Raw genomic sequence first — 22,138 nt, forward strand, 5'->3', positions numbered from 1 at the left:
ATCAAGCGATCAAGTACCAGAGCCGAAGTTCAGCAGAAGCGTCAGCAGGGAGGCTAGACCGCCAGCCTGTTCTCGACGTCTGAAGGATGCCAGGAGGCCAACGTCCCCACAAACCGCCCTCCAAGCTCCTGGAGGAGTGTGGCTAGCTAAAGTACATGCCCAAGTCTGTGATCCCAGAGGGAGGTGTGGAGAGAGGCACAAAGAGGACGAGGAAGAGTAACTGAGATATCGGTTGGAAAAAGACGAGTTAGGGGGCGCTCTCTCTAAATTGTTTTCTTTTTGTATTGTTACACCTTATAAAATCGCTTGAGGCTATCAGCAATTAAGCATCTGGTGAAGTAACCAGATAGAGAGAATGCTAGAATCTGTCTTTCTGGTATCTTTTTGGGGCACATTCAGTGACGGGCTAAAGAGATACTTTTTTTTGGGGGGGGTGAAATTCCCCCCTCACTCTGTCCACTTCCTCTCTAGAAACCCTGTATACCATTGTCCGGCACTTACCACTATTTTTCTCTTTCCTCTTCCCTGAGGAGCATTGGAATTTGGCTCTCCTGGTGTGGCTGAACAAGGAAGACTCAAGGAGAAGGGGACTGACTGTACATTTCCTTTGTTATTTGGGACAATAAAAGGTTTACTGCTATCACCTGAATGAGAGTACAACGTGGTTCATCAAACGCATCCCCACTAAAAGCTGACAAGTGGTGGAGAATGCGGGTATAGCCATTTTTAACAAGATGGAAAACGTAGTACACCAGCTGAGAAGGACAGAACAAACTGGAATGGGCCTTGGAGAGGCACATCAAGCAGGCAGAGACAGACCGAACAGTCATTTCCAATGCAAATCACTCTCAGAGAAATAACGTGACCAAATTGGCAGAAGGCTATTTATTTATTTAATGTATTTATTTTAAGCATTTGTTAAGCACACTGTCACCATTGCAGGCATCCTGGTGCTGACTGGATCAGATGGGGCAGGAAAGCGAGGAACATCAGGGGCAGGAGTTATCAGGCAATTGTCTTGGGAAAAAGCCAAGTTTTAATCCTTTTCCTGAAGAGGAGAAGTTCAGAGATGTGCCTAATTTCAGCTGGGAGCGTGTTCCAGAGCTTGGCAGCTGTTACTTCGAAGGATCTGCCTCCGGACCTGACCTTCTTAAATCTGGGAACAACTGCCAGCTTGGCTTCAGAAGAGCAAAGCTGCTGACTGGAGTATACCAAGCAAATTTGGATTGGAGGGAGGCAGGACCAATTCCATGAAGCGCCTTAAACGCTATGCAAAGGGCTTTGAATTGTACTCTCTGCCTCACCGGTAGCCAGTGGAGTTTGCTCAGTGAGGATGATCCATTTGCTCTTCTAGGAAGCCCCAAGGCCAGATTAGCAGCTGCTGATTGGACACTTTGGAGCCTATCCAGCAGGAACCCAGGGGACCCCAGCAAAAGGGCATTACAATAGTCTAGTCGACTAAGGATGGTACATCTTACCACTTGGGCACGTGCATGAATCGGGAGGAGAGGCAGTACCTTCCTTAGGGATCGGAGGATGGCAAAACAACAGGCAATAGTCTTTTGAATGTGCGTCTCCATACTGAGCCTCTGGTTCAGCATGACCCCAAGGTTGCGGATTGTATCCACCGGACGTACTGTGGAACCAGTTTCAGGGGGCCAAAAGTTGTCTGGAAATGGCCGAGGAATCTTAGTGCCAGCGCTAAAAAGTAAGTCTGTTTTCCCTGCATTGAATTGAAGGGAGTTGTCTTTTAGCCAGCGAGAGGTGTCACGTAAGCAATTGTGGAAGACCTCAGCAGAAGTGGAGTCTTCTCCCTCCAGGGAGAGGATCAATTGCGTGTCGTCGGCGTAGTTGACAATTTTAATGTTAAAGCTTTTAATTAGTGTGATCAGAGGTCTTAGGTACAAGTTAAAAAGAATTGGGCTAATTGCAGAGCCCTGGGGGACCCCATGCGAGATCAGAGTGAAAGCTGACTGAAAAGGGGGAGTGGACACCGCCTGCTGCCTATCCTGCAGAAAAGAGTGGAACCATTGTACAGCCGATCCTCTTACTCCCGCCTCAAACAACCGCTTCAACAAAATATCGTAGTTCACAGTATCAAAGGCGGCAGACATGTCAAGCAGGATCAAAAATGCTGCCTGCCTTCTGTCTGCACGCCTCTGAAGCTCGTCCATAGCAGTGATTACGGCGGTCTAGGTTCCATGGGCAGGTCGAAAACCAAATTGATCAACGTCAAGAAGTTGGTGAAGTTCCAGATGGTTGGAAAGGATGTTACTAATCCAGCTTTCGACAATTTTAGCAGGGAATGGCAGCAAAGAGATGGGACGGTAGTTTTTTGGGCAGTCCGGATCGAGAGAGGGCTTTTTTAACAGAGGGGATACTAACGCTCGCTTACACTGAACAGGAACAGTCCCGGTTGCAAGTGATTGGTTGCAGATTAAGTGAAGGGAAGGAAAAAGTTCCCTCTCAAATTCCTTCCATATTTTATGTGGAACAGGGTCTAAGGGAGACCCAGAGGAAATCTTTCTGGCCAAATTACAAAAGGCTTCATATGTGAGGGATGGAAACTCAAATAGAAGATCATTTGAGGCCAGGGTTGGCACTACTGGCTGGTTCACTAGGGGTCTCAGACTCATCTCGGGGGGGGGGGGGATAGAGTCAGGTGAGACTTCTAGGTCCTTAATAATGAGTTCAATTTTTTCTTTAAAGAAAACAGCAAGGTTCTCGCAAACATCTTGAGACAGGACAATGGTATTTTTGGCACATTCCGGATTGGTAACGCTGTTCAGTATATTAAAAATGTTTCTGGAGCTGGCCCCGATAGTCGCCGGATTAGGACAAGGACGTGGTCCTGCTGGGCCCGGTACTGTAATATCTCTGCAAAAATGCAGCTACAGGAAGGACCCCATTGCCTTTTTCCTTAATTTTGTGAGAGCCTCCAGGGCTAGGCTTGGCCTCTGGACCGTTGGTCCGTTTATCTGGCCCCTCTATTGGTTGGGGAAGCACAGGCTGCCTATCAAATCGTTAACAGGGATGGCACAACTACTTATGCAGACATCAAACAATACGTCTTAGACCGATTAGGGTTTGATGACAAGATGCACAGAATAAAGTTTAGGAAGAAGAGAGGAGCCCCGGGAGAATCCCCTAAAATTCTATTCTATAAGATGAAAGATGCTGCAGACCGGTGGCTCAAACCCCTAGAATCCACCAAAGAGGAGATTATGGAGAAGATTTATCTGGAAACGTATTTGGAAGCATTGCCTTTCAGTACCCTGGAGTATCTCAGACAGCACACAGGACTGACGGTTGACCATGCCGTACAAATGGTCACTACGTTTTCTTGAACCCAGTACCGCAGTTTTTCCATGGACCACGAGAGGAGCCATGAATTTGTCCCATCTACTCATCAAAAACATGAAAAAGACAACAGTCAAGGTGACCAATGAGCAAATACGGACAAAACCTAGATGTCCAGAGCCGTTCACCAACTAAGGACCTCAGTGTTATGAGTGTGGGGACTGGGACCTTAACACCAAGTTCTGTAGAAGAAAGAAAGAGGGGAGGAAGAACCTATGGATGTTAGCTGCATACCTCACTCAATCTTGTATGCTCAGGAAACCGGTCCTATATACTAAATATGTCTACAATTGAATAATAACATAGTGCCCACTTTATTGGATTTGGGGTGTAGGCAATCTGTCGTAAATAGCGATCTAGTCCTCCACATCCAGATAGTACCCAATAAAACAGTAGGAATATGGTGCGTTCATGGAGACTCCCAATTTATCCAGTAGCCAGGTTACAGTTTATCAGTATGGAAGGACAGAAAAGTATGGTCGAATTTGGCGCTCTTCCATGTCTTCCTGAGCAACGTATCTGGGACTGCCTAGACAGTCATGAGGGTGAGAGAGAAGACAAGGACTAGGGGATGAGGTCTAGTGACTCCTTTATTGGAGCTACAATAGTTCAAAACACCAGTCTATGTCCGTTCCGGACTGTATGGCGTCCAATCAGCCCGAAGCACCTAAGCCGTCAGGGATCTCCTCCCTCTAGGTCCTGCGTCACTGCTGCCAGGGTCTTCGGGGACTTCTCTCGTTCTTACAGCCGACGGGTGAGGGGAGAAAACAAAGAACGGGGATGGGGTCAGTGCCGGGAATCTCAAACAGTAAGGCAGTGCAACCGTCACCAAGGTGAGGAGTGGTTAGGGAAAGGAGCGTGTTGGGATCTGAAAAAAACAAATAAACACCCTACGCCCGTGTACTCAGCCACCTTACCTCCCCAGACCTCCCCACCACCACCACCAAAATGAGCCCCTAAGCTGTACTGACCTTGAGCCACGACCCCTCCTCATGGCTGTGGCGTCTGGACCCTGGGCGTTTTCCTCCTCCTCTTGCCCGCCAGGTGTGCACAGTGTACTGTGGATCCTCAAGTCGTCCCGGTGCAGTGGATCTGCCACGCCTCCTTCCTCCTGCTCCGCGCTCCGCTCCTCACCCGCCTCACCTCCTCCTCCGATGGTCTCCTCCTCTCTCCTGCTCCGCTCCTCACAAGCCTCAGACTCCCGTTCTCCTGCTCCTCTGCTCGCTCTCTCACTCGACTCATGCTCTCCACCGCCGATGCTGCCGCACGCCTTCCACTTCTCTCTCTGCCCTTTTTGACTGGCTAGTTCCGGGTCCGGCCGCGGCTCCTCCCTCCTGGTTTTTCCGAGCACTAGACAGCTGTCTGTGTACAGAAGAGCGGCCTGTTCTCTTCCCGCTTCCGGTCTGCCCCGTGGAGGAACTTGTTACAGTATCCTAGGCCCGGAAAAACCCAATTTTCTTGACTTATTGCTCAGTAATAGGCTAACATTTAAGCAAGCCCATCAAAATAGTGCACCTCAGAATGGCCCAATTGAATGATAAAACCTTCCAAACCACCTAGAAAAGTCCTAGGGACATAGAGAACTCTCCTAATCCTATATTTTCATATTTTATTGTCCAGAACGGGTTGGTATACCGTCTTGGGAAGGAAAAGGATAATCCTCAATTATTGGTTCCTTTTGACTTCAGGGAACAAGTATTATTTTTTGGACATTCTCATCTTCTGGCCGGACACTGGGTTGCAGAGAAAGCAGGTCAAGCCATTTTACATAATTTCTTTTGGCCTGAATCAAACGCTACTGCCAAGAGTATGACATATGCCAAAGAAAGAATCCCTATCAACCCCCAAAGTCCCCTTATAACCTCTACCCATTATAGGGAAACCATTTGACAGGATAGGTATGGACATTATAGGGTCATTGCCACGTTCCACCAAAGGTTTCCAATATGTACTGGTTATGGAATACTACGCTACCCGATACACAGGAGCAATCCCCCTGAGAGCTGCAAACACAAAAACCATCTCTCAACACCTTATAGAGGTGTTCTCCCACATGGGATTTCCTCAAGAGATCCTTATGGACTGAGGTACTCCCTTTGTGTCCAGACTGATGAAACAAGTCTGTAAACAGCTTGCAATCAAACACCTGACAACCTCCGTATACCATCTGCAAACCGATGGTCTTGTGGAGATGTATAATGGTAATCTTAAATTGACCCTTAAAAAGAATGTTGTCTGGGGATAGAAAGACATGGGACCAATTGTTACCACTTGCCCTCTTTGTTGTAAGAAGTCAAGTCCAAAGTAGCATAGGGGTATCTCCTTTTGAGCTCCTCTTTGAACGGAACCCCACACTCTTCTAGAGATCACAAAGGAAACCTGGAATATTGAAGAAGAAAAGGAAGCTAGGGCCCTACTTGCCTACGCCAATCAATTCAAAGCTCAACTAGGTAAATAAGAACTGTGACACACGAAAACCTTGAGAAGAGTAAAAAAAAAACAGAAGTATTTCTATGACAAGGGCAAACGAAGGAGGGAATTGGCTTTGGGTGATTGGGCCCTCTAACAAAAAGCAACTGTATCATATCAATCTATAAAAAAATGGCTAGGACCCCTTCCAAAGAACGTCCAGTCAATACACTCGATGGGTATACCCAGCCATACCATTCGTAACACTGATATTAGCCACGATTTGATCAACGTCCATACACTACTCACTTCCTCCTTTTCAGAGGTATTCTCTGACCTAGCTGGGGAAACCCATTTGGCCGTACATTCCATTTCTATCAAGGAGGGGGTTTTCATCATGCAAAAGGCCATACCGGGTCCCTGAATGCTCACTCTTAATTGCTTTCTTTTTTATGTGTATTGTTTCACCCTATAAAATCGCTTGAGCCTATTGGCAATTAAGCACCCAGTGACGTAACAGGGTAGTGAGATTGCTAGAAGCCATTTTTCTGGTATTTGCTTTTGCATATTCAGTGACGGGCCAAAGAGATACTTTTCTTTTTTTTTGTTTTGGTGAAATTTCCCCCTCACTTTGGCCACTTCCCCTAATAGCCCTGTATACCACCATTGGGCACTTACCATTGGTCTTCCCTTTCCCCTTCCCCGAGGGGATTGCATTTGGCTACCCTGGCGAGGCTAAACAATGAAGACTCAGGAAGAAGAGGACTGGCTGTGCATTTCCTTTGATATTTGGGACAATAAAAGGTTTACTGCAATCACCTGAAGGAGAGTACTATGTGGTTCATTGTAAGCGTCCCCGCTAAAAGCTGACAAATGTGAAGCTTTACTTATCAGTATGCAGTTGCTAGCAAACACAAAGATATGATGGACAGAGTGCTGCAACTTTTCAGACACTCACACCCAGTCACAGATCTGGGTTGAATCAATTATCGTTCTTTAGTTCACTTTGCCACTCCAGTTCAGACGCAGCCATATGCAACTCAGTCTTGACTTTGTTCCTCATGGGAACAGTGTAGCCCGAACTGCCAAGCTAGGGCTTCACTGGACTGGAAACAAGCCTCCTGGGACAGCTTTTGAGGTAACACCCCATATCAGCCAGGCTAGCTTGAATCCAGTGGCAAAGTGAGCAAGGGACCCTCATCTGGGCATACCCTGCTCACTTAGAGTGAACAAAGCAAACACAAGGAGATGATGGACGGAGCCCAGTTGTTAGCCCAGAGTCTGCCCTGGTGGTATCACCCTACCAGGGTGTGGAGGCGCTGATGATTAAGCATGTCACCTTAAGTGAGTGAGGCATCTACTCTTATGATACACCGGGTAGATAGTAGAGTAGTGGCCTGTTTGGGGATTCCTTGCCCACATACAGCCACACCTGCCTAGTTACCGTTATGTAGGCAAGTATTAATCTTTGGGAGAATGCAACTTGACAGTTAATCTCCCGCTCTCTGATAGTGAGTTAAGCCCATAGTTTTTACCCTGCAGGACGTTACCATGCAGGTAAGTACCACAAAGACTCCTATTAGGTACTTTACTATGCTATACTTTACAATGCATGTAACCTTTTTTATTTTTTTAGATGACCGGGTTGTCAGATCCCCCTTCTAGGGGCCATGGGGCACGAAGAGTTACCAGGCCGAAACAAGGTGGTTGAGACTTTTTACCCCTGATGTCTTGGGGCCCTCCATACAATGGATCCCATTCAAATGGGTCAAACAACCCCTTCAGCACCTAATTTTCAGCTGGGTAGCATAGCTCAAGCAGTCATGGCTCACTCAGGTAAAGCTCAAATAGAGATAAGTGAACTCGACTCATAACTTAAAATGCAGGCAGCGCAACAATAAAACAGTGCGCAGCCAAATACTTCAGTGGGGGCAGTCCACAAAATGCAGATGAGTTCCACCTTGGTAACAACAGTTGCCCTGTCCCGGGCGCCGACCCAGACTTCTTGGCTTCGGCGTCTCCAGCGGCTCCTCCTGGCATACGGGGTCGCCACTCTAGTCTTCATACTTTGGTCACGTTAACCTCACATAGGTAGTCACAGCAGCCCCTCCTGTCATATGGGGTCACCAAGCCACCTCACCAATTGGTTAATGGCCTGATCACTGTGGGGACAGGTTCATCCCACTACACCCTTTAATCCATGCAATGGTGGCCTCCCCTGGCATATGGGGTCACCCAGTTAGTTTGGAACATGGGCAACTGCCCGATTGTGCAGAGACAGGTTTGTCCCACCACAATCCAGAGGAACTCAGCGGCTGCCCCTCCTGACACACTGGGTCACACAGTTTGTTTGGCACACAGGCAATGGCCTGATCAGTGCGGTTAGTGGGTTTCTTACCACCGCACTCCTCTAACTCAGTTCACAACGGCCCCACCTGGCATTCAGGGCTCACCAATGAAGACCAACACATGGGATATGGCCCGATCAGTGCAGGGCTTCATTCCTCACACCTCGCACAATGGAGCCCTCATGCCAGGGATTTCTTCTGGACCTTGCTTCCTCCAGTGCTCCTCCTCCTCCTCACAGACACACAGGTCTAGCCAGACACAGGTGCTCTAGGCTCCAGGACACGTGATTTTGGCATCCCTGGGTGATGCCCCTCATCCAGAAGGGAGACTAGCAGGCGGGACCCTAGTCGTGGTCACAGGCTGAAGTCTTGCAAAGCTTCCCATCTTCAAATAGCCTGGCCGACTGCTCAGCAGATTACACATTTTTGGTAATTTTACCTCCACTTCTGGAGAAGTGTGGCTCAGGGGTTAGAGGCGGCAGACCCGGAAGCTGAGATCGGCCCTGGACCAGGGTTCAATTCCCCGCCTCGGCGGGTCTTGGGCTAAAAATTCCACGGACTCGATAATTCTCGCTCTGGTGCCTTCTCGACTCACGGGTTCATACTCTGCGACTCTGGGCAATAGCTTGCTTAATCTCCACAACGGCCCCTCGCGGCGGGATGCCTGGCTTTCACCTTGTGGATACCCTGCCGGGGTTATCTCACAGGGGAATACCAGGACGGGCTCCCTAAGCAAGCGCCGGGAAACCCACTGTGGGTAGCTGTGCGCTATATAAGCTCAAATACATTTACATTTACATTTACAGTCCTTTTCCAGACACGAAACAAGAATTAGGGTCTGGACCTTTAAAGTGTTATATTTGCGTTATGCTTCTCCCTCCTGAATGTTGTGTGTCACAGCAAGGCATGACAAAGTTGATTAAACTGCAACAAGATTCATGGGAGTGACCAGAGTTCACACCTGGATGCCAATCACAGTGATATGTGCATCAAAGATTAATCCTGATCACTCAGCCCTACTATTTATGGTTCTCTTATCAGACCCATCTCCCTCTTAGGGAGATATGTCCAAGGCCCTTTCCTTGTTATCTGTCACTGAATCAAAGAGCCATTTGAAATGCACTGGAAAGCCTGGCTCTCCCCGCATCCAATGCTTGTCCCACCCAGCTTACAGGAATGCAGCATTACATAATACTGTCTGGGGGGGAATTCTTTTACACCTTATGTTTTCACCAGGCAGACCTGGGCTTCCCAAAATGGAACCTAAGGTCCTCCATATTATGTACTAGTGCAAGCGCTCCTTCTTGCTTGAAACTTTCCATGCCGTGGGATGGAGAGTGCAACAGAATCAAAGGTACCAAAGTGCAGATCTCTCATATGGTACCTTACTAGATGTTATGTAGAGGGACCACTCCACAAAATGGGGAGGTGGGAGGGCTATGAGAAATCTGTGGGTAGACAGAGTATAAAGCAGAAAGACTGCTACCAAAGGTAGGTAACTTATTCATCTGATGGATACCACAAACATTACATTTTCTCCTTTTGAATAGATACCAAAGCAGTACCTCTCCAAGACAGTGAGTCAGTGGAACGGACTAATATGACCTGGGTGTCAAGGCAGTAGTACTTTGGGAACATATTCATGAATAGGTACTCCACATGCCAACGTAGTGGTGGAAGCCTTGTTCCTGGTGGAATTATCGCTTCAGTAGGCTGCTTCTTGGCCTTCCCATAGCAAGTCTTAATATAGAGGACCATCCAATATGACAGAGTCCTTTTCTACACCGCCTTTCCTTTTTTTGACCAAGAGAACCCCACAAAAAGCTGATCGCCCACCCAATTGTCTTTGTTGTGATCAATATAGAAGCTTAAGGCTCTTTTGGGGTCCAAGTGAAGGAAAAACTCCTCTTTTGAAGGAGTGAGGCACAGTATAGAATGTTGGGAGGATGATGGATTGCCCAACGTGAAACTTGTCACAACCTTTGTCAAAAAGGCTACCCTGGTACTCAACATCAGGTTTTCTTGGAAAAATGTGATGTTGGGTAGTTGCACTGAGAGAGCTGGTGTTCATTAATGTGATGAAATAAAGTGATTGCAATGAGAAAGGCAGTTTTCAGAGTCAGAATGTGCAGCTAACAGTTGTACAAGAGAATGGTGAGGGTCAAATTAAGGTCTCACTTCAGCATCACAAACCGTTTGCGAGGGAACATGTACATCAAACGTTTAATAGCATCCATCACTATAGGTAATTTAAACAAGGATGGTGGGTCTGGTAAATGCAAAACAGATAAAATACCCGATAAATGACCTTTTATAGCATCCACTGCAAAACTCGACTGGGCTAGAGACAAAGCAAGCAGTAACACATCCAACAGTTTGGGTTGCAAGAAGTATTTGTACTTAAGCTGCACCATGCTACAAATGTGTTCCAGCCCCCAGCGGAGAAGGATTTTGTAGACCTATGCCTGGACATGAAGATACATCCAGAAATTCTGTGGTGTATTGAACATAGTCATCTGCTGCGTCTCAATCTTCACACATGGAGGTGTAGATTGTGCAGGTTGTAGTGCAGAACCTAGCCCTGCTGCTGCATCAGAAGATCATTCTGCAGCTTGTAGCCTGAAAGGACAAATGCTCATGCAGAAAATTCCAGGTACCACACTCTGTCAGCAGAGTTCAGAGCCACAAGGATGACAGTTTTGGTATTAGTGGAAAGGCATATAGACCAGGGGTCTCCAACCTTTTGTGTAGTGAGAGCTACTTCTGGTCAGTGAAAATCATCGTGAGCTACCAAACCCCAAGCAACTCGCACATTTTTCAGAGAGACCTCCCACGCCCAGTTTCATTGCCATTAAGGTTAAAAAACCTCTTTTCTTGAGAGCCCACTATAATGTGGTTTGAACGCAAGATTTAAAGTTCCCTAGAAACACTGAAAGGATTGACTTTGGATTTGTGTTGTGTTGTCAAACCACTTTACAAAATTTCACATTAATAGCTTCAAAATCAAGACCTTTTAATAGCTGTCACTGAAATAATCATTGTAATGCAGCTCAATTAACAAACAAACAGGAAAAACAATCCTACCTTCAGTGTGGAACTGTAGGATGACCTCTAAGGCTGTGTAATCTGGTAGCCTGGCGGGGGCAGTTCCAAATCACTTAATCTCCCAGCGCCTAACAAAAAGTAATTTGTCCGTTTGTAACGTAACTGGTGCTCATGTAAAGCGATATGATAACTTCGGTTCTAGTTTGTGCTATAAAACTGCACACAAAAAAAAAATGACACAGTTCCCCTTGAAAAGTACATTCCCCAGGGCCCAGCCTGAAGAACATCACTGCTGTTCAAGACAAGCTGGCATACTATTGCAGCCATACAGGAAGATGATGGGTACTGGGCAGCATGTGTGAGCCTTAGGTGGGAATGTATTAAATAGGTAGGGTCATGACATGCCACATTATTTATTTATTTATTTTGTGCGATTTTTAGAGCGCGCAAATACCCAAGGGTGTCTCGGCTGACATGTGGGCTGTACGTTATGATGACTCACAGACAAAACAGTGAGACAACAAAATAAAGCATACGCCACAATAGTGACACAACACAGACCCGGGCACCAAATTAGAAGTGCACGTCTGAGGCTTAATCCTATCCTGTGTGGAAAGTGTAGGTGTGTAAAAACATGAGATGGTGAGAAAAGGTGTTAGAACAGGCTCTATTACTGAACACACATGAGAATGCAACAATTGTCCCATGAGACTCACTTATCACAGTACATCTCATACTTTTGAGGTACACAACGTCGTAATGGAATCATTGATCACGTATCAAATAATACCAAAAATGAGAACAGAACAATTCTCTTAGTTTCCACAAATAACTAACTTACTAGGAACGCAGTGCAATATGTAATGATAATGCAGATGACACGCTGCTCAAACGGTGGACTTATACAAAAATGACACTGTACAAAGGCCCACATTGTTTGTAAGATCTGAAACAAATGTGATAATTAGATAGTAAATTAAATAGCGCTACACACAAGGTCACTTTCAGTTTTTATGGCTCTTTTTTTCCATTTCTTTATTTTTTTCATTTAAGGTACAGGGAGATTAAGTGATTTGGCCAGAATCACAGGATGTCTGAAAGTAGAAAGATGCTTGTGCCCAGCCCGGAGAGCTTGCTCAACCCCTGCCACCAGAGCCTGACAGTGAGGGTGCACAGCTCTTCGGTGCCCTCCCAATGAAAGACAGAAAGTCTGCCGCTATCAAAGCTCTTCCATTTCTGCCCAGTGCTCTGACGCCCGTTTCAAGGAGCAGGGGGAATGTTGAAGCGAGCAAGGGAGCGGAAGCACAGGATTAAAGGGTTGGTCGGACAATCATATATATTCGTACAGCCAGCGTCTCATCCCTCGCCTGCACAAACACAAACATATCCCTTGGACAGGTTCTGTGACCTTGGATGCTCGGATTGCAGGCGGGTGGATTACATAGGTTTGTGAGGCTGAAGAGGCAGGATTCAAGCCTATATGTGTTGCTTTGCTAGTTTGCTGTATTACCCAGTCCCGGAATCTTGTGAAGATTATTAGAAGCAAACGCAGGGAGACAGCCTTAGGTCGTAGCTAACAGAGATTCGCTGTGGGGCTGGGCTCACCTGGGTAGGGTCGGCCTATAGGTGGCTGGAACGCAGGGTGCCAGTCACAGCCCCGGATCTCCAAGTACAGGCACATAACCACAATGCATATGACTGTACAGATCTGCTAGCTACGTTACCGGAATAGTGCAAACTGGTGTGTCTTAGCCACGGTACATCAGAGGACTTGGAAAGAAGATGACCAACCGCTTCTCTATCTCTCAGTAAAAGACCCTGCATGCTGGACGGAGGCTTACACACAACGGCATGCACTATTGCAGGGTCTTTAGCAGGCTTGGCCTTTAGTGTCGTATTTCAAGACTCCATGCCGGATGTGCGCCCATGGCTTACCTGCTGCTCTGGGATTTTATTTTATGCGTTTTTATATAGCTCGGACTTTACCCGAAGGTGTCGGAGCGCTTCACAATAGGAACAGAACTGATACATGCAAATATTACAAGTGAACAAATTACAAAAGCAAAAGTTACATTACATGAGAACGCATTGGCAGTGAACAGAGACCCTCACAATTAAAAGAGAAAGCGTGCCACCTTCTGTTGTGGAAGGACACGCATGGGGACTGCAGGTGGAGGGAGAGACTAACTGGGCACCTGCTGTCATGGCCTGCATCCCGGCTGAGCCCTCCCGCTCCTATCCTCTTACAAATAAATAAAAGAAAAAAGTAGTTTGGCTTGGGAGACGAGACGCGCTAGTGGCTAATTAGGTAACTGTGGAATTAAGTTAAAAGAATTCTGATCCAGGCTGTCCCCCTTGACCCTGCATCGTGTGATCCTCGGCAATTTTCTTGCCATTAGCTCCCTCCCATATGTATGCCAGCCTTCCTGCTGCTCATCGGGCATTCTCAAGCGGAAAAGAAAGCCCAACACCTGAAATCACCAATGGCAGAATACGGAGCTGTACAGTATTTTTTATTCTTTTTGCAATTTTATATAGCACAAACTTGAGGGCGGAAGCCGCCCGCCGTTTTTTTTTTAATCCCCGTCTGTTGAACACCGACACCTTCACTTTAAGAAGGGAGATGCGAGAAGGGATCAGACTGCGGGGATGGGGGGGGCTGCGGGGGGCAGGGACACGGGAAAAACATGCTGTGAGCTGCTGACATACCCGTGCAGGATCCCGCATTCTCCCTTCCACTGAGGATCGAGGGAAATTAGGTGGCAGGCTGTGCTGCTGAAAAAAGGCAGGCGGCGCAGGTCACAGCTGTTCTACACAGTTTGCGCAACCGGCATCTCTGCCCATCCACCTGCTCTACCCTGCCCGCCTGCTGCAGCTACGACGCACCCTTCCTTCGCAGCCCAAACAAGCCCAAACAACACTGAAGGGCTACTAAATTGAGCAGGAAGCAGCGCGAGCTACTAAGAGGGTCTCTGCGAGCTACCGGTAGCTCGCGATCGACCGGTTGGAGACACCTGATATAGACGTTCCGTGCTCCACTGTAGCCTGAATGTGTCTCCTAGAAAGAGCGTTCTTGGGTAATTCAGAATTCAAAAGTTGTGACACTGCATATTCAACAGTGTTGAACTGATCTAGCTTGGGCTCTCCTCACTGTTGACGGAGACTCTGTGCTACCTTGGGGTGTAACAGGCATTCATGATCCTCCAGGTGCTGCCAGTTGACCTTATCTGCCATAGCATTTAAACATCCTGCCCGGTGGTTTATGATCATCGAAATGCTATGATGCTTTGGTCAATTCCAGAGGTGTAGTGCCTCCATGCACAGGATTCAGAACCCCACACTGCACTGCTTGTTGCAATACCATATGGTGGTGGTGCTGTTTGTAAGAACCTGCACTAGTGTTACCTTGATGGCTGACAGGCCATCTTTAACGCCAGCCAGCCCATAGCTCTGACAGGTTTCTGTGAAGCTGGGTTTTTGCCAGATACATCTGATCTCCTTTTCTAGGTGAACACCACAACCCATAAGTGATGCATTTGCCATCACTATCAACTCTGTGTGGGCTAGGGAGAAGGGTCTGCTGCTTGTTAGACTATGGCTGAGCAGCCACCACTGCATAAATAGTGAAGTCTCCTCCAAAGCCTGGCTGACCACTTGGAGGTTTCCTTGGAGTTGGGCCCACTCAGATTTTAGTTCCCGCTTTAGAATCCACATATGCCATCTGGTGAAATGGCAAGTAGGATGCATGAGACCAAGAGACCACAGAGTCTCAGAGCTGCACTCACTGAGATCCAGGACCAAGGTTAAAAGATTGAGATCAGAACCGAATGTACTGAACTTGTGGTCAGAAATATCCTGAACAGCCCAAATAAAGGGGAGCCTCTGTGAAAGAATCAGGGGAGGGGTACTGGTAAGGCCAAAGGGGAACATGGCAAAATGAAATGTCCCTGGCTTATTTAGAACTGCAGGTAGCATCTGTGAGACTGCAGGATAAGCACATGAAAATATAGATTCTGCAGGTCAAAGGCAACCATCCAGTCACCTGGATCCAGGGCAGATTGAACTTGGACATTCTTTGAGAGTTAAATTGAGTCTGCTACTTGATTTTGGGCAGGAGTGGGACTTAGGAGAGGTAAGAGACTTCTTTTGGTGTTCGGCAACATGCAGCTTTGCTTCTCAGTCCTGGGTGTGCTCAAGGGCACAATCTTTGCACATCCGAAACCTGAAATCTTTGGTGGGGACATTGTTCCCTTGCACACTGGACAGAAATGATTTGGAGTTGCATGGCACCACCTAGTGGCATGCAGGAACACTGCTATTAAAATCTCTGGATCCAGTCTGGCACCTGGCGAATGCTCTAAAGATGATAAAGTCTATGGTCAGAAGTATCCATCAGAAATATTTCATATCTGGCACAAAAGTAGAGAAAACTAATGATGCTTTCTACTGATCTACAATAAGAATATGGTATTAGAATCTGAATATGCATACATTTTATGTTGCATGAATCTGCAAAAATAAATACACCAAATCAGACAACCACAATAAGGACAAACATGTACACTTCCATGATGTCCATTAAATCTATCAGTGTCATATCTTTTTAAATCCCTGATTGTTTACAAACTCAATAGCCTTCTTAAAAATGAAAATGGGCTCCCAAAAAACATCCGTTAATACCTTTAAAATCATTATTTCAATGCTTAATGTTGTCTACGTGGAGATAGAAGTCGACCTCTCAGGTAGAGACTTTAAAGTGTTATTGGGCATTAAAGAACTGTATTGTCACCTGTTGCCTCTTTAGATAGGCCTGACTGCTCTCTGCCAAGCTACCAGAGGGTGAGCACAGGTTATATTATTGTGTATCTAGCTTAACCTGACTAGATTGGTGGTCCCTACTTGGACAGGGTGCATACCTCTGCTAATTACAGTCCCAATTTCTAACAGTCTTTTTCGCGGTCTCTCACTAAGGCAGATATATATATATTTTTTTTTAATAGGATACCAATAGGATACCAAACAGCGAGTGCCCGGTACTGCAAGGGGACATACTGGGTTCTGTGGTACTAGCCTTTTGCTATCACAGTACCTGCTGCTCAAAATATTTTCAAATCTTTTTAATTGAAGGGGAGATCCCTTTGGGACCTCCTCGCATGGTCCTGGGTGCCCCCTTAAGAAGTTTTCACAAAAACGTTTTCCGGACAGAGGGAACAATTCCTCAGCTCTCTAATGGCAGTGGAAGCATGTAATTTCTCAATATGGTCAGTCAATTAGATTATTATGTACAGCAGGATAACTTTTGGCCCTCCTGTACCCAATAGGCCCAAAGGAAAAAACACTCAATGGGCCGTCAGAAGTTCCCAATAAAAAAAATACATTACGGTTAATATGGCTAACTTGTTAACCACTTCATGACTACCAGAAGCACCTTTTCAAACAAAAACATTTTGCAAACTACTGAATGGATTTACATCGAATACCGGAAAGCATGCTTTCGGAGTATAGTTCTAACTGTCAGCTAAATCTGCTGTCATTTGGATCAGCCATTTCTTTCTAGCTCACTTCCCAAAATTTACTTTGGGAAATCAAGATATTAGGGTGCCACCTTTTCCTTGGCCAACGCTTCATGGATCATCCCGTGTAAATGTGTCAAACTGCACCAAAGTTGTTAACAAAACTAAGAAAAAGCTCTTTCTATGGAGCATCTAGCAAAATATTTCAATAAAACACCTTATACATATTGTAGCAAGTTAGATGTTTACTCAGAAAGCATTCTTTTGAATATTTAGGCCCATTTTTTTGAAGCATTTGCATTGTCGAATCAAAGGCTTCAGTAATAATTCCAAAGCCACACAAGGTTGATTTGTGTGGCCTTGTGTGGTTTTGTAAAGAAATATAATGTTAGGCAGCTGCGTTGTGTTACATTTAATCTTCGGAGGCTTTCCATGTGCCGAGCATGGGCGTTCCCATGCATCTACCCATGGATTTAGATGGATTCCCAGATTTACCAAGACTTGTAAACCTGGAAATACGTCAAAATGCTACACCTTCCCAAGTGAGGCGTAAGAAGGAGACATATCTCTACTTCTCCTTGTTATTGCCTCTATCCACATGTGCTGCAATCTGCAGCACACATAGAAAGAGGAAAATGTCTCTAAAGATTGTTTTTGTGCAGAAAGGTGTCCCTTCCTGCACAAAACATTCCTGCTCGTAATGCAGGCACCCATGCACATAGTGAGCCAGCACAAGGAGAAAGCACAAATGCTCCATACATTTGTACATATGGGGCATTTCTGCCATTTACTTTTCAAGTAGTGCAGCAACTGTGCTTGCTGCCCTGCTTTGCAAGAAAGTTTAGCAAATGTGCCCCTTATTGTAAATCCGTTCAGACATTACCTGAAATTGGTATTTAGATTTGAGTGATATCTAGACGTTAGGTCCACGTTAGGTCCACTCCTACTGTGTCATGAATATAAAAAAAAGAATATTCTGACTAGCCAAGAGTTTCCATACCACCAACCCAAAGTCTGCCACTTCGGTCGCATGGGACAGAGTAGTATGATTGGATGCCCACCATTTCAGGAATCTGGGACTGTGTCTCTGTGTTCAGTGTTTAGATTAAAAAAACAGATACAAGGGTCAATGCAGCCCCTAGCCCCAACCCCCACTACAATGAAATACATTTATGTTGTTGCACCTGCGGTACACCTGCAAGACTCGGTGTAGCCACCGAATAGTACTGTGGGACTCCTGCAGGAGTCGTGGTACCACGAGCAAGCATCAACAAGTGAAGCTTGTGCGGTCTTGCAGTACTACTGTTGGTGCTTCAGATGGGGTAACCTCAGTAGTACTACGTAACCACTACAAACATTTTAAAGACAAAAAAAATTGCAGGTGTCGGGTTGTGTGGGTGGTTTGTTTCCCATGGGGGTTGGCTACCTGGAGGGGAGTGAGCGCAGGGCCTCAGGTCTATGGCTGCCTGTGGGACTGGTTGGCTGCAGGCTAGGCCTTGGGGACAACTACCACACCATGCATGGTTGAAGGACGTCACCTGCAGGGTGTTGGCCAACCCCATGCTTCACATGATCAAAAGCTATGCTCATTGAGGGAGTTGGTTTAATATGATCATAAAGCTTTATTGAAAGACCAAAGTTTAAAATAACGTTATAGTTGGGTATAGAAATGAGATCTTACTTTACATATAAAAAACATCCCTGAAATACCAAAAGTTTTAAGTGATGTTATATATATATGTTGTGATATAATAACACTTATACAAAAAAAAAACACTGAAATTCACCAGTTCTAATTCAGTCAGCTAAATATAACTTCCACCTCTACAATGCCCTGTTGATGATTTCGTATATCGCTTCACTCGTTGTGTTATATTACATCACTGATGACATTACTAATGATATCTCAAATGGCATTAATTGATGATATCATTAATCATAGCCAAATTACGACATTATAGCAACATTTTGTCTATTTTTTATATTTATTGTGTTTTATTCAGTTACAACAAAAAGAAAAGAAAGAGAGCATAGCATTACAGTGCAGCAACCAAGAAGAGCGAAAATTATAACATCTTACATGGTCAAATGTCCAAGTGCATACTTAGCGAGACCCATATGGCAATATATACATAATCGGTTATTTGTACACAGCAATCTCTACAATAGTATGTGGACTCCCTCTATGTCCAACATTTTGTCTATTTAACACAGCGTTTGCATTTTTCTAGTGGCTAATCCATTTTGTTGGGTCTGGCTTGATACTATAGCTGCCTCCAGACAGTTATCTGAGTATCACCAGGAGAGGGGCTTTGGTTCCGCACACAGGTAGGAAGCCAGGAGTACCTGTTTTTTGTGTATTTCCACAAAAATATGCTTGCTTTTCACAGAGCTGTGACCATTTTGTTTAGATATCCAACTCCCTGAGATTGAAATTTTAGGGGCAAACATATGCCATTGTAAGTAATTAGTGTCTTCAATAACTAGATAATTTATGGTGTTTCTCTCAGACTGCAACACGGATGGGAGGAGGGCAGTCAAAGCACATTCATTTTTATATCTGGCTTGACAGTGCATTCCCAATGCCTACCTTGTGGAATTGCCAATGCTTGTCCCTATTTTTTGTGGCTTCAACCTACTTATGGTTTGTGTTGGATACAGGTGTAACACCAATGGATGAACCCGTAAAGTTATAAGTTTCATAAAAGTGACAACATTCAAATGATTGCCAATGATTTTCCCAGCAAAACTAATTGTTGAAATGTAAAAAAAAAATTTAATAAGTAGGAACACATAGTAATTGATGACAATGTTTTTATCTTTCATTTTTGTCTTTGATGGGCAATTTACAACGGTAACTTGCTGTTACGTCTGCCTGAACCTCCTGGTCACATCAGTATGTAGTGATTTTTGGTTGTCCAAAAATAAGCGCTACCCAAAGTCAATAACTGAGCTACAGCTTAAAATTATTTTCTATTCTATACAGGCATATTTAGCAATACATGTGGTAAAACCTAATCAACCGAAAATGTATATGAAGGAAAGCTATGCAATTTTAAATATGCCAAAGACACTGAGTTTCGAGGAAGTGCTATTTGTACAACCCCCGAATCTGGGGTTGCCAATACTACCATACCATTCAGAGGGAATTTTGCAAAATGTGTTCTTTCTTGCCTACTGGCTTACATTTGGAAGCCAATTGTTCCTAAATAATACTATACTTTTCAGTGTCCCCACTTGTATGAGTGGGCATAGCACCCATAACAGGCAAAGCCCTACAGTGCGACTTGGTGACCTCACATTTTTGCCATGAAAAACAACCAATAATATGAGCAAAATGTATGATTTTAGCCAAATTTTGATGTTTGTAGGGTAAGAAAATATAGTAGAATCCACTAAAATCATACCACCCTAGACTCCCCTAGGTGTCTAGTTTTCAGAAATGTTTGGGTTTACAAGGTTGCCTGGTTGCAGCTGACCCAGAGCTTGAATAGTGCTCTCACTCAGCATGGCAAGTGAGAGGAAAATGTGTTTCACCCCCACTCTGCCAGCCATAAGTCAACACTAAGCCCAACAGAATCCAAATTCCTCTTTAGTTCCATGGGGATGCTCTTGGTCCTAGTGGAAAGAAAATGTCTGTTGGGGCTTTAAGCATGGGGGATAGGTCTGATGTCTGTGGACCTGACCCCACCCCATATTTCTATTCTTTAAAAAAAGTAATTTATCCCTGGTGTCTAGTTGGATTTCTGCTCCCAAGAGCAGATTGGTGGTAAATCCCAAATCTGCCTCTCTTGGGGCAGAAACACTTAGGAGAACTTCAGGGATGGGGTAAAGCATGATGCCTGGGTGTATCTCTCCTTTCTTTTTTCAACCTGTTATTCACCTGGAGCCTAGAGTGCTCTCTGCCCCCCTGATGGTCCAGTTTGGAAAAAAAACTCTCAAACTGCCTCTGGGGGTGGGGGAGCAGCAAGACCCAGGGTGGTGGGGTTGCTCCCCTCCATGAGTGTTCCCTTTTGGTTAGTGGAGTAGATCCATGCTTGGAGGTCACAGTGCTGTTGCAATCCCCAAGTAGAGATCCTCTAGGGAGAACTGGCTCTGGATAGGTGTGGAGTAGTGGCCAGGATTCCTGACTCCAGACCACAGGGTTCACGGTTCGGATCCAGGGCGCCGGCGGCAGATTCGCCCAGCACCATGTGACTCTGGGCAATACCTTGCGCGTTTTACAAATGCTGGTATTTCAATTTTTATTTCATTTGTAGGGAACTCAGTTCCTTTTCCAGGGCTGCACCTCTGCAGAGATCGTTGCTCGGGGCAGTTTTCCCTTTAATTTTGCTGTGAGGTCAGTGCACTGGGCCTGCTGCTCACTGCAGAAAAACAAAAAGAATCAAACTCGGTACACAAGGGAAGACATGATTTGATTTTAGAAAAGAAAATTTGAGCTGCAAAGAAAGCTTTTTGATTTTAGAAAACAAAAGATTTCTGGTGTTTTCTCCAGAAACCTTTTCTTTTGGACTCCAGTGGATTACCTGTTGACGTCGGGTTGCCCTCTGCACTTTATTAATAGGGTTTTGTTGAGCGCAAACAACCCGGAGGCCTCGTAGCGCTGAAGCAGTTAAATATGACTGCAAGGCAGTAAAAACATTGTCATTGGTTGGAGTTGCATTTCATATCGCTTTCCTGCTTTCTCACTTTGAATCCGGATTGTATTTTCTGTGATCAAAGGAAATCGTTTTATGCCGCTGTTTGTTTAAACAGAAGCCGTCGTTTTTCAAACTAGAACTTGACTAGAAGATGATACTTAATCATAACAGCTGCAGAGAAACCACATCCAACGCTCATTCAAAGACAAATACATGAGCAGATTTGGAATAAACACAGCACTTGTATTTCTAACACCACCTTCTCAAGGGAACACATTTCAAAACACTTTTCCAGAACTATCAGTACAGAAAAACCACTTCATGATCGGTAAGACTGGTCAATAAATCCACCTCTTTGTGAATACTCCCTACACCTTTGAACACGAAAAAGAGAGACAGTTAAGTGATGCATAAATGGCTATTATAGGACAACAAATGTAATAATTGTTACCTCTGGACAAATTCTAAAATGTCAAACACTAATGTCATGCAAATGTTGGCAAAAGCCAACTACATGTGTTTTGGTCTTTCACAGTTTACTACATACAGCCTGTATGCAGATCAGAATCAAAACAAAGTACAACAAAATGACTAAGGTGGACACTGCGTTAACATACCCAGGGCTAAAAAAAAAGTTAACAGGTATCTGTTTTGATACGCTGTGACATGTTTGTCAAATGAACTGTTCCACTTTTGCAATAGAATATTGCAGAAGTTTAATCTTTGGGCTAGGGTAAGGGGTCTCATGATAACAACGTTACGCTGTGCATGTACTTTTACAAATATTCCTTGATGTTTCAGATACAAAGGCGATTGAAAATGT

This window comes from Lissotriton vulgaris, chromosome 12 (assembly GCF_964263255.1).
Source record: "Lissotriton vulgaris chromosome 12, aLisVul1.2, whole genome shotgun sequence".
NCBI classification, from domain to species: domain Eukaryota; kingdom Metazoa; phylum Chordata; class Amphibia; order Caudata; family Salamandridae; genus Lissotriton; species Lissotriton vulgaris.